At 23.9% G+C, this 13611-nt stretch overlaps 1 long non-coding RNA gene across 1 annotated transcript; it reads left to right on the forward strand.

Moving 5' to 3' along the window:
* The first annotated feature begins 1445 nt into the window (after positions 1-1445).
* Positions 1446-11047, forward strand: LOC145829757 (uncharacterized). The gene is made up of 3 exons (XR_014369578.1): positions 1446-1506; positions 9529-9601; positions 10823-11047. It is a non-coding gene; the product is annotated as an uncharacterized LOC145829757 (long non-coding RNA).
* The last annotated feature ends 2564 nt before the right edge of the window (positions 11048-13611 follow it).

A 13611-nucleotide genomic window follows, 5' to 3' on the forward strand; every position in this document is an offset into this window, starting at 1 on the left:
AATAAGTTACAAGAGAGGTAATGCCAAGATTAAATTTATTTATAGTTTGTATTTTTTGTAGAGTAACTTAAGTTTTTAAAGTAAATAAGAGTATATTTATTTGTTACAAATTTTGTACTAAATGATAAGAGGAAATACTCTATACAACAGATATATAGTTTACTTTTTATGTCTTTTTTCACAGTTACTTAAGTATATTATTTTTTAATTGATTTTAAATTTAAAGATTTATATTAAATAGTTTGGGTAGTATTTTATTAAATTAAGTAAATAATTTAAAAAATAAAACTGATTTAGAAAAGTCAGGAAAATTTTGGTAAAAAGTCAGGAAAAGTCAGGAAATTTTTCTCAGCTTGATCAGTGGCAACCATGTATGTATTTAATGTATTTTTTTGAATTTTACAATATGACCAAAAAAATGAGCTGTACTCCCTGCCACTACATTTTACATACAAATTTTGCACATTTAGGGTGATTATGACGTCATAATACATCATAAGCAGTTAATATGTCATTGAATATATGCCAATAAGTATAAGCTTTCATTTAAGACATAAATTATAAATCTAGAACATGTATAAGTGATTTTATTACTGTTTAGGTCAAAAAATCTAAAAGTATGTGATTTTTGGGGGTGAAATTAGTTTTTTATGCGGAAAACTTTTTATTTTTGAGGTTTATTTTTTCAGATTCTTCTTAATGAAGCAAAAACACATCCAAATCATGTGTACTCATAAGTCCAGCAAACATCACCCAAGTACTCCTTACCCCTACTGTAAATTATACTTTTATTAAACAATTTACATACAAATTATTTTAAGCATTGCAAGGAACATTTCCTTAAAGTAGGGTTGCCACTTTACCTGGAAAAACCTGGAATTTGACAACTTAGGTAAAAAATACCTGGAAAATCCTGGATTTTGGGAAATTTTGAAAAAAAAAACCTGGAGTTTCGAACAAAAATTACTAAAAAAAAATTGGAAAACCTGGAAATTTCACATGTTCAGTAGTAAAATTTTGATTTGACTCAAAAAATCTATCAAATAAAAAAAGAAAATTGTTGTTATCAAAAAGTATTTTATTAAAAAACACATTCAAATTATTTTAACAGTATCTTTTTATACTACTTAACACAGTTGCTTACCTAAAACTAAACTTTAAACTAAAAACATCCCCAAAAGTCTGTACTTTTAAAAACCTAGAAAAGTTTTTGAAAAAACGAGTGGCAACCCTGTTAAAGTTTGAGGTTTTCATCTCAAAAAACGTAGAAGGAGATAGATTTTTAGTGGTTATACAATTTTTAGTCAAAAATTTAATAACTTAATTATATAGGCAAACAGATCTTAAAATTATAAACATAACATACTGATCAAATAAACAAATATTTTTAATTGAAATATTGCATGCTAATTATTTCAATAGATTTTAATTCCCTGGTGAGATGCTTTCATCACATGGCCAACGACAAAAATTCAGGAAATCACAGAAAAGCTCAACAAATAAACTGTTAGTTTTATTAATAATTATTTTTATTTGGTTTTATTGTTATTTATAAGGTATATTTTATTTAAATTAAGACAAACTTGAGATATACCTTGTTAGTTTTATCATTAACAGGGTTGCCACACACTCAAGGAATTCAGGTAAACTCAGGGAATTTTCAAGATATAGAAAATCTCAGGGAAACTCAGGGCATTTTGGTTTTTTTTTTAAACTCAAGGCAGTTTTGGTTTTTTCTAAAAACTTCAGGGAAATTTTAAGATTTCTAAAAAAACTCAGGGAAAATTTTTTCTAGATCTAGAATAAGATTTAATTAATCCAGTTTCAATATTTTGTTCAAAAAAAAAATTGTTTTTTTGAAATGCTTATTTAAAAAATGTTTAGCCTTGCGGCTAGTTCTTTAATACATAACTAACATTGTAATTTTTTAATAAATAATAAAAAAATTAAGAATTTGAAAAAAACTCAGGGAAGTTTCTGGTCACTCAGAGAAGATTTTTTGACTCAAAGAGTGACAACCCTGTATTATTAAAAAAAAAATTTTGTTCAAATCAAAAAATATATACCTAATTAATGATACCCAATTAGTATTACTACTAAATATTATAATGAATTATAAACAGGGTTGCCACACTTTCAGGATAACTCAGGATATTTTTTTTAAGTCAGGTTGACTCAAGATAGTTTTGTAGTTTTATAAATCACCAAGTTAAAGTTTTGTTTAATTAAAGTAAATCTCAGGACAGATTTTGTCTACATTTTGAATGGAATTTATTCTCATTATTTTGTTGTTGTATGACAAATTTAATTGGTAAACTTAAATTTTGTTATTTTTTAAGTTAAAAAACTTTTTTAAGGGTTTTAAAAAACTCTAGCTGACTCAAGACAGTTTTTTTCACTAAAAGAGTGGCAACACTTTCTGTTATTATTCGAAAATAAAATTATGTTACCAATTAAGGCAAACTTTTTTAATTATACTTTGCATTATTTTTCTTTTAGTTCCCTTGAACTTTTTAATGTAGTTTTTCTAAATAAATATTATAAATAAATGGCAACACACTTAAACAAGCATCATGTGCAATAATTGTTACATTATAACCTATATAACTCTATAAATGTAAACTTGCATCAGATCAACTTGCTATGTGGTTGACTGGTTTAATATTATTTATGTTCAAATAAATGGAACAGCATTGAAACTGATATTCCATCACAACAAAATTTATCCAGACAATTCTTAAAAGTTTCAGTTTGTATTTAAATACATCACATGTCAACTTATAAATAAATAAAAAAACAAATACTTATAAACATTACAGAAAGTTTTGTCAAAAATAAATTAAGTGATAAAATCGAATATATTTTATAAATAGCTCACTAAAAACTTAGCATCATATTTTATTGAGTAATTTTACTTTACTTAATAAATCTCTGCCAAAAATTTACTGAAATGATGAAATATTTAATATTCAGTAGCATCACACTAGAAATTAAAATAAACATACAATTGTAGTCTTACTTTTTTTTAAATTGATTAAAAATTTCAGCGAAAAAAAAACTTACACATAACAGGGCTGCCACAAAGTCTGGAAATACTAAACAAAAGACAAAAGTCAGGAAAAAATGGGTGTTTTTGAAAAAAAGTCAGGAAATTTGACAAAATTTGAAAAATATCAGGTTTTTTCAGTTCAAACTTACAAAATTCCTTATTTCCCAAAGCCTCCGAATAGTAAAAGATTAACCTTTTAAAACCCTTTAAAACAGGCTAAAATTGTAAAATTTTCCTAGAAATTTACAAAATTACTTAATTTCCACTGCCTTCATCTGGTTGAAATTAATAAAATATCATTTATAAAGCTGCAAAACTTTTCTATTATCATATTGAACAACTACCCTTTACTTGAACAAGCAACTTTTGTATCCATTTTAAATATTGATGATTTTAGCATTTGTGTTAGGAAATGCTAAAATGTTGCTTCCTTTTTCAGACAAGTTGTGTTTATGAATTAGAAAATACAAGTGTTTTGCTGGTAAAGTTGTTTATTGCAAATACATGAATCATACACAGATGGTTCATGTGATGTAATGAAAGTTAGATGATTGAATTCAGCAAAATAACTGTTGTTTTAAGCTTTATAGAAATAAGATTCAAAGCTTTATATAATTTGAAGTTTTTGATTATGTATTGTAGAGTAAGTTTAAATTAAGAGTTTGATTTAGAAAAGTCAGGAAAATTTTAGCAGAAATTAAAGAAACTTTTCTCAGCTTGATCTGTGGCAACCGTGATTTAGGCAACATAAACAATTTTTATTATACAATATATTAAGGCTATCAGGAGAAGTGGGGAAATCACTATTTAACTACATGATTTTATTTTGTGCAGTTTTAACTAAATTAGAACTTGCTTTGCACAGACTTTAGATATTCAAACTATTTTTTAAGATAAAGCTAAAGAATACAAAAAGCTCCTTATGGAAGGAAAAACTGCAATATTGAATAGAAAAGAACACAATTATTTGTTTATGGAAGTAAAAACAACAATATTGAATAAAAAGAAATCACTAAAAATCTATTTCATATGATAAAATCCTGAATTTTCCGAAAATATTTCTTTCAATGTTTTAAAAAACCTCTCATAAGAAGTTAATAATTTTTTGACTAAATTAAACTTCTAAAGTAAATTATGTGTAAAATAATATTAATATAGATCAGTATTATCCAAAGGGGGCCACGAGCAGCAAAGGGGTAAGAGGTAAAGGGGTCACTGTTAGTTTTAAAGCTTTTTTTTTAATTTAGACGAACTTAAGATATACCGTGTTAGTTTTATTATTAATTTAAAAATATTATTTTGATGTCAAGTTGCTAAAAAATAAATAAATGAATTTTAACAAAAGCCCAGCTAGTTTTACCATTAGTTATAAAAAGTTAAAGTAGGTAAAAGTTAATTAAAAATATAAAAGTTAATTAAAAATGTAATAGTTAATTAAAAATGAGTTTTACAATCTTTTAAATATAAATAGTTGTCAAACATTTAGACAAACTTAACATATACCTTATTTGTTCAAATTTTATGAAATGTATAACTTTCTGATGAAGTTGCTAAAAATTTAAATTAACAAATACCTTGTTAGTTGAAATTTTGTTCAAAGATTGTAATTTAAGTTTTATTATTATTCAGTTATTATTGTATTTTGTTTATTAGAAGAATAACTTTGACAAATATTCCATTAGTTTTATTAATTATTTAATTATTATGATAAACTGCAAAGATAATATGTATAAAAATCAGGTTTAATATTAACAAAGATAGAAATATTTGCTAAGCATTTAGAAAAACTTAACAATTACCATAATAGTTAATTAATTATTAGTTTTTATCATTTTAATTAATTCTATAACTAGTTGCAAGAAAAATTTTATTTTATAGTTAAGTTCACTAAGAAATTTCTGTTAAGCATTTACAAAAAATTAAAAAAAAAAACCTCTGTTAAGTAGTATATTATCAACACTGTTAATTTCAGATTAATTTTTATAACATTATTTCAATATTATATAATATTATTTATAAAGATTTTTGTAAATCTAAGATTAAGAGTATTATTAATTTTATTAGTGTTTAATAAGTTTATAAATACTAACTTAACAAGTATTCCTTTGTTTAAAATGCAATTGTATTTTTATATTGATTTAATAATTTAAATATTAAAGCAAACTTATTTACGTAAACTTATATCTTATAGGTTATCATTATTTAATTTATATTAAAATTTTTTATTTATTTAATTATCTTCTAGACGTTTACTTAATATTATCTTAAATAACAAGTATCTCAACGAATACTGTGTTCAATCAAATAGTAAACTAGGTTATTTGCAGTTGAAATTTTTATAGAAACAAATAAATTGTTAAGGCCATAGGAGGGGGGGTCCACTTTGTTTTTTACAACTTGATCTTATTTTGTAGAATTTAATCTGAGCTATCAGACACTTTTAACCGCTTAAAAAAACTCAAAGTAACTTTTGAGATATAAGCGATCAAAGAAAGGGCGCTCAATAGGTTCCTTATGGAAGGCGAAAACTAAAAATGCGAAAAAAAACTATTTCACTAAAAATCTATCTCCTCCTTCATTTTTTGAGTAATCTTTCTCAAATTTTTACAGAATGTGTATCATTAAACTTTAAAGAGATCTATTGTAGGAATTTTTTTTAATTTTGAGTAAAAAAAAAAATATTGTCAAAAAACTACCTTTTTTTTTAGTTTTTTGTGGATAAAATTTTTATTTTTCAAAATTTCAAAAATTCCAACATTAGGATTCTTCAAAATATTAAAAGGAAAAATTCCTGAAAATTTGAAGTCTCTAGGTCAAAAAATGAAGGAGGAGATAGATTTTTAGTGAGTTTTAAAATTTCCAAGAAAATTGACCCCGAAAAATTTGCGGTCCATACTTTTGTATCGGAAACTTTTTACAAAAAATAAAATATCTCAAAAGTTAAATGATATTTTTAAATTCTATAAAAACAGGCTTGTAGTTTGTATTTAAAGCTTTCATATAAAAGCCAAAGTTATTTTTTGTAAAAAAAAGTCGGACCCCCCCTATGGCCTTAAATTAAAACCTATTCTTACTAGTTATAAGGCTATTCAAGTAAGAAAAATGGAAGTATTTATGTTTTACTACAGCCAGAGTTTTGCATTTATATATGTTCAAGTTTAAAAAGTTTGTTTACAAAGTATTTAACTTTCTTATTTATTACATTCATTTAATATTAGTTAAGTTCAGTATTTACTCCATTCAGCTTATTTATAATTCTGTTTAATATTCATTCATATTTAAATGTTTAGATAAGATAAATAAAATATGAACTTAATCCTACAAACTAAAGTCTTGAAACACTTAAATAAACCGGTTATAAATATATTTTAGATAATTGTTCGAAAGTTTAGCTGTTGTTTACTTTCTATTGTTATTTTGTGAATTTCTATGTTTTTATTCAAGCCTTTGAAAACTGTTGAGTAGATTTTCACATTACTTTCTACCACCTGTTTAAATATCATAAGTAGTATTTATAGTAGTTAGGTGTTATCGGCCAGCTATCTTTAATTAGAAACTGTTTTCAAACATAAAAAATGTAAACTTACAAGTTTTTGTTACTTTTATTAAATTAAAAATGGTATTTATTTATTAAAAAAGTAGTCTTTGGAACTGCACATTTGTTAGAACTTAGTTTTGAGATAAAAAAAATATCAATTTATATTTTATGTAGATAATTTTTAATTTAATCTGCTTTGCGGTGAACAGGGTTGTCACTCGGTCAGGAAAAGTCAGGAAATCAGGAAAAATTTAAAAAACTGAAAAAAGTCAGGAAAAATCAGGAAAAAATGAAGGGTTTTGAAAAAAGTCAGGAAAAGTCAAGAAATTTGATAAAATTAAAAAAAAAGTCAGATTTTGAAAGTTTAAATTTACAAAATTCTTTGTTTTTCAAAGCCTTCAAATGGTAAAAATTAATCAAAAGTCCTTTAAAGTCAGAAAAAAATTCCAAAATTTCCTATAAATTTACAAAAATATTTAATTTTATTTCCAATGCCTTCATCTGGTATAGATTAGTAAAATATTCTTTATAAAAATGCAAAAATTTTCTATTAACATATTGAACAACTACCCTACTTGAACAAGCAGATTTTGTATGCTTTTTAGTATTGATGATCTGTAGAAAGGACACTTCCATAGTGAAACTGTGGTATATACACAAAAGTTTATCTAGCATAATTTTAGAATCTAAGTGTTTTATCAAAGTACATACATTTAAAAAAAAACAGTATTTGATTAAGTTCTTTATTGTTTTAAGGTTATAATTGTAAAAGTCCGTTATTGTTTTAAGGTTTTAGTTGTGAAAGTTCCTTATTGATTAAAGGTTTTAAATGTAAAAGTTCCATATATGTCGTTTTGTATTTCGATAAATTTATGCTAGGATTCTAAAAAATTGTGTTCTTTATTGTTTTAAAGTTTCAAATGTAAAAATTTGTTATTGTTTTAAGAGTTTAGTTGTAAAATTTCGTTATTTATTCAAGGTTTAATTGTAAAAGTTCCTTACATGTCGTTTGTTTATTTAGATACATTTATGCTAGGAAATGATAAAAAATTGAATTTTTTCAGACAAGCTGTGTTTATAAGGTAATTATACAAGTATGTTGCTGATATGTTTATTACAAAGATCAATCATACACAGATGGTTTAAGTGATGTACTGGAAGTTTGATGATAGAATTCAGCAAAAAACTATTGTTTTAACCTGTATTAAAATTAAATTGAAAGCTTTATATAGTTTGAAGTTTTCGATTATGTATTTTAGAATAAGTTTAATTTAAGAGTTTAGAAAAGTCAGGAAAATTTTGGTAAAAAGTCAGGAAATTTTTCTCAGCTTGATCAGTGGCAACCATGTCTTCAGTTGATAATAAAATTTAATTGAATAAGATCTCGTTTAAGTGAAGCATTGCTTTGTAGTAAAACTTAATGATTTGAAGTTAAACAATTAATTTGGCAAAGTAGGTTTTCGAAGTTTTATAATGAGTAGGGTGGCCTCTAATCCTGAAAACCTAAAATTTGACAATTTAGGATTAAAAAAATATTGAATTCTGAACAAAAATTATTGAAAAACCTGGATATACCTGGAATTTTAAACAATTTCTACAACTTTAATTAGTAAATTTTTGATTTGACACTAAAAATCTAACATATAAATTAAAAATTTTGGTCATCATCAAATTATTTCTTTATTTAAACACAACTAAAGTAGCTTTACATTAATCATTTAATATTGATATAATATTTAACACAGTTTTAACCTCGAGTTTAATTTCCAACTAAAAGTAGACTAAAAAACGCGTATTTTCTAAAACCTGGAAGAAAATCTGCCAAAAACAAGTGGCCACCCTAAATAAGGCTAAACAAGTAAAAATATTTGATTGTATACTTAGTATTAATTTGACTGGAGTTCGGTAATTTTGGCTATTTAAAAATATATACTACACATTTTTTTAAGAGTTTTAAGAAATATTTCCTAAAAATTAGATAATTAACTCTAAAACTTAGGAAGAGATGGATTTTAAGTAATTTAATTTATTTTTAGTTCTACTCCCATTAGCAACCTATTGTACTCTCTAACTTTAACCTGCTATATTTTGATAAGTTTGTTGAATATTAAAATTGTGTAAATAGTTAGCTTAATTAAAACTCGAAAAAATAAGACCAACTTGTATAAAAAATAGTTTTACCCTTTATATGTCCTTAATAAAAACTAAATGGTTTCAGAAAACAATAATCAATTATCTTTTTTCTTTAAAATTCAGTATGATTTCATTAAAGAGATGGATTTTTATTTTAACATTTAAATTTACTTATAATTGTAAAACTTAAATATATATCAAAATTCATCTTTATGAAACTGACCGAAAAAATAAACTTTATTTTATTTCTGTTTGATACATGTCAAAATATGTTTCCACATTCTTTTTCGGCTTGATGTACAGAAATTATAATTTTAAGTTTTTTACTTAAGAATTTTCAGAAGAACTTATTATAATAACAACATGAATAAAAAGTTCTAAGATCTTAAATAATTATTTTGCTGAAATTTAAAAATTATCTCTTTTCTAATAACTTACACTAAAAAAAATGTCATGTTTTCATAATCTTTATAATCTACACATTTGATTTAAACCTAAACACAAGTTAATTATTAATTGATTTTAAAAATAAAAAAGTTAAAAGTTTGTTTTAATTAAGTAAAAACAAATTATGATTTTTGGTGTTTCTTACATTATACTTTATTAATTAAATTATGAGAAGTTACTTGAACAATTATAAAAATAATTCCAATCGAAAATTCCTGTTCACAAATTATTTAAGTATGATATCTACAAGTATATCAAAAACACTAATAACTGAAATTAAATACAGTTTTTAAGTAACAATCAAGTAACTATTATTTTATAAGGATTTTATTAATTTTTTTACTTGAATATTCAATTACAGGAAATCTTGGACATCTGAGCTCACTGATGACGCAGTTATGACGTAATTATTTTGTAGTGACGTCATAAAAAAAGTTTGTTTTGTTTGTAATTGCTAGGTTAATTATTTCACCTCAAAAACAGTTTTATGTTGAGAAACAAATGTTTTTTTTTACACTGGATTCAAATTTTGTTCAACTTTTCAGCACAGCTGCCTTTTTATTTAATAAAACAATAATTAAGTTCGGTACTTAAAAATGAATTAATATCAAATATAAAAAATTCACATTTTTACGGGCAAAATATTTTAGTTTATAATCTGCCGAATATGTTATGGTGAACTTTTTTTTTTGTATCGTTATTTCGTTTCAATTATGTCAATTTATTTTTGTTATATTTTTTTTTTCAATGCGCTGAAATTTTTTCTGATTATTTTCTGCTTAGAATAAAAAAAACCTGACTCTTTTAAAAGTTACACAAGCTCTTGATACCTGATTAAAAAGAATATTGAATTTTGAATCTAAAACAAATTAGTATAAATTTATTTACAACTATTAATAATATTTTGATAGTCTCAGTGATTTTTTTTTTTTGATTTTTGTGACTTTATTTATAATTTTGATGTCACAAATATACCATGTTGTCTAATAAAAATAAAAATTATTTCGTTAAACGTTCTTTTGTTAGATTATTAATTAGATAGCATACAATTTGATATTATAGTGTTTATTCAGCTTTCAAAAAGTTAGAATACTTTGATTTGTTGTAATACAAAAAGAAATCACTTTGAGTAGTAAATAAAAAACAAATAAAATTGACATCTTATATTATAAGAGGCAAATAACTTGGATTTAAAAAATATTTTTGTTTGTTGTAATAAAAGCAGATAAAAAATTAGATAAAATTTAAACTAACAAAATATTGCTTGTTTAATTTTAAAGAAACATTAAATATTTTGAATTATTATGTAACACAATAGGATAATAAAATTAACATCTTAAATTATAAGAGGCAAACAACTTTGATAAGAAAATATTACTGTTTGTTTTTGTAAGAAGAGAAAACTTGAAGCATTTGATAATAGAATTTATTAATAAAATTTTTTTGATTAATTTCATTTAAAGTAGTCTTTGATCTTTTGTAAAATTTTTAATTTATGTTTAATAAATGCTTGTTTGTTTGAAAAATGAAAAGTTCGGGTCAAACAAAGTTAGTATTCACAAATAAAGTAATATGAGTAATCAGGCCCGTTAAAAATGGTATTTTTGTTTGAGTTATTGTAGAAGTGCCAGAACAAAAAATCCCAACCATTGTAGCTACGAGGAAACTTATTAGTAAGCCATCCCTCCACCTTCATCTCAACTCCGTCGCTGCTCCTCCTCCAGATGTTGGTGTTCTTCTCATCTCTCCTGATTCCCGTGTGGTAGTGATGATACGTCAATCCTAGTTCTTCGGAAAGTTCACTAAAAATTTTAATTAATTAATTGAAATAAATTAATATAATTACACTTATTATTAAGCGGCATTTATAACTCTTTAGAAGTTTGTCGGAAAATTTTTGATTTGATTAATGACATAAAATTTGCTATGTAGAGTAATAAAGTCACTATATAATAGTGCATTTAAACGTTTGCTAAAAATGTTTATTCATATTAATATCAAATTTTGCTTACTTTACTTTTATTATAAAAACTAATATATTTTGTTTAAATAAACCGTAATTAAAGTTTTAAAAATGATTTATATCAAAAGCAGTAAAAATTTTAACAGCGCCTACAACATTTACTTTTTTATAAAAATTAATATAATATTGTTTATATACCGTATTTAAAATTTTCAAAAATGTTTGTTCACAAAAGCAGTTAAAACAATTTTAATTTCACTTGTGTTTTAATAATTGTATTTATTTAAAAAAATATATTCTAATAACAGTAACTTTATATTTTTTACAACATTTACTTGTTTTACGCGATGTATATATAAATAATAAGTACAAAATGCTGTTCTACATTTAAAATTCATAGTTACTAGGGATAATTTATTTACAGTTTTATATTCAAATAATTCAGATTCAAGCTGCACTAAATTCAAATAATTTTATTATTACCGTGCGGTAGTTATTATACGTCAATCTAATTTTTTTGGCAATTTTATTAAAAATTTTAATTAGTTAATTGAAATAAACTAATACAATTACACATATTATTTTGTGTTATAATATAACTAAGTTGGCTGAAATTGTTTACTCATACTCTGTTTGGTTTACTAGCCGTACTAAAAAAGTTAATGCGAGATTTTTTTTTTTATTAGACTGGATGAAAAAGTTAATAACTAATTTTTAAAAATAATAAAACTACTTAACTATTTCATGTTATTAAAGTTTTCAAATTATATTGAATTTTTTTTTAAACCTAAGCGTCTATCAAGACTTTAAACGTAAAAATAATTGAATTAATTATAAATTTTAAGCAACTAACTTTCTTCCACTTCGAGTCAACAATCTTGGGTCGTGTTGTACTAAGTCTCCAGATCTGTTCTGACAATAACTTCTCGCTTGGTTCCAATTCATTATTTGCTTGACTACTTCGAACTTTTCTGTTGGTTATTTTTTATTTAATTAATATTTTATACATGTATTTACTCTGTAGATTATTTATTTTAAATAGCATTTCATTAGATTTTTTTTTAATTATTTTTTAATTAAACAGTTTGCTTGTAACGATCGTTATCTGAAAATAAAACTTCACAACATTTTTAATCTTCGTTTGATACTTAACTTTAATTTTAATTAAATTTTAGATATGTTTAACTATGTATTTTAAACATTTAAAACTCCATTACACAGTAATAATCTCCTTTAATAAAATTAAGTAGTATATCTTGTTAAAAGTTTTTTTTTCTAGTTTTAATAAATTTTACTGGTAGTCATTTCTTACAAAAGATTTAAAAAGGTAAGCAATATTTTTCCTATTTCACTAAACAACCACCGTCTGCTTCAAGTAAATAGTTTTCTTTACAGTTTATATATTTACTCTTGTTGTAAATACTTATTTCTATTAACCGCTTTACATAAATGTAATTTTTTTAACTTCTATTCAAATATTAAGTTCTCGTAAGGATACTTTTAAGTTTAAAGATTAAAAATAAGTAAAAAAAAGTTTAAACAAAGTTTTAGGCTAGTTTATTGTATAGGTGTTTTGGCTGGATAGAGATACTGTTTAACTTTGACAAATTTTGAAACATTTAAAAAGTTAACTAACTCGAAGTCTCTTCAGTTGTTGCTATTGTAGAAATCTCAGATGTTGGTGCTGTAGTTGTTGCTGTAGTAGAATCCTCAGATGTTTGCGCGGTTGTAGAAATCTCAGATGTTTGCGCGGTTGTAGAAATCTCAGATGTTAGCGCTGTTGTAGTTGTAGCTGCTTCTGTGTAGAGATGTGTTGAAGTTTGAACATCACATCGAGTCTTTAATTCTGAAATAATAAATTCTCAATGCACAGCAGTACAGTAAAGTGCTTATAAAAATCAATTTTTGAGCTTTCAACCGCAAAGAAATTACTGTTGACAACTATCAAAAAAAAACAAAATTAGAAAAAACTATAACTTTTCTCAATTTATACTATGTTTGAGGACATTTTGAAATTTTAAAAGTCAAAAAAAAGTTGTACATACATTTACTGTATTTTGTCACATTTTCAAATAATTATGCTTAACAATATTATTTTAGTAACACAATATATATTAAAGTTTTTACTCTGTAGCTTTTCCTTCGCGTAAAAATGTATCTAAGTTTAATACAATTAAGTGCTTTAAATTATTTTTTTATGCTCTGCTTATGTTGTTTTTAAGCTATATTGAATTTAAAATCATTGAGTTAACTTAAATAGTTTAATGTAAAAGTTATTGACTGTATTAAATGTATAATATTGAGGGTTTAACTTTACATTATGTAAATTTTGCTCTTATGACTTCATAATTGAAAAAAATTCTCGGGGCTTCAGCTTTACAAAAAATCCTTAAAGATAGATCTGCCTACAAAAAATAACTGCCTACAAAAAATAAAATTTAAAGTATTTTTGCTATACATTGAAATGAAATTAACTTTTTT

Source organism: Thalia democratica, chromosome 2, assembly GCF_965202585.1.
Source record: "Thalia democratica chromosome 2, ktThaDemo2.hap1.1, whole genome shotgun sequence".
NCBI classification, from domain to species: domain Eukaryota; kingdom Metazoa; phylum Chordata; class Thaliacea; order Salpida; family Salpidae; genus Thalia; species Thalia democratica.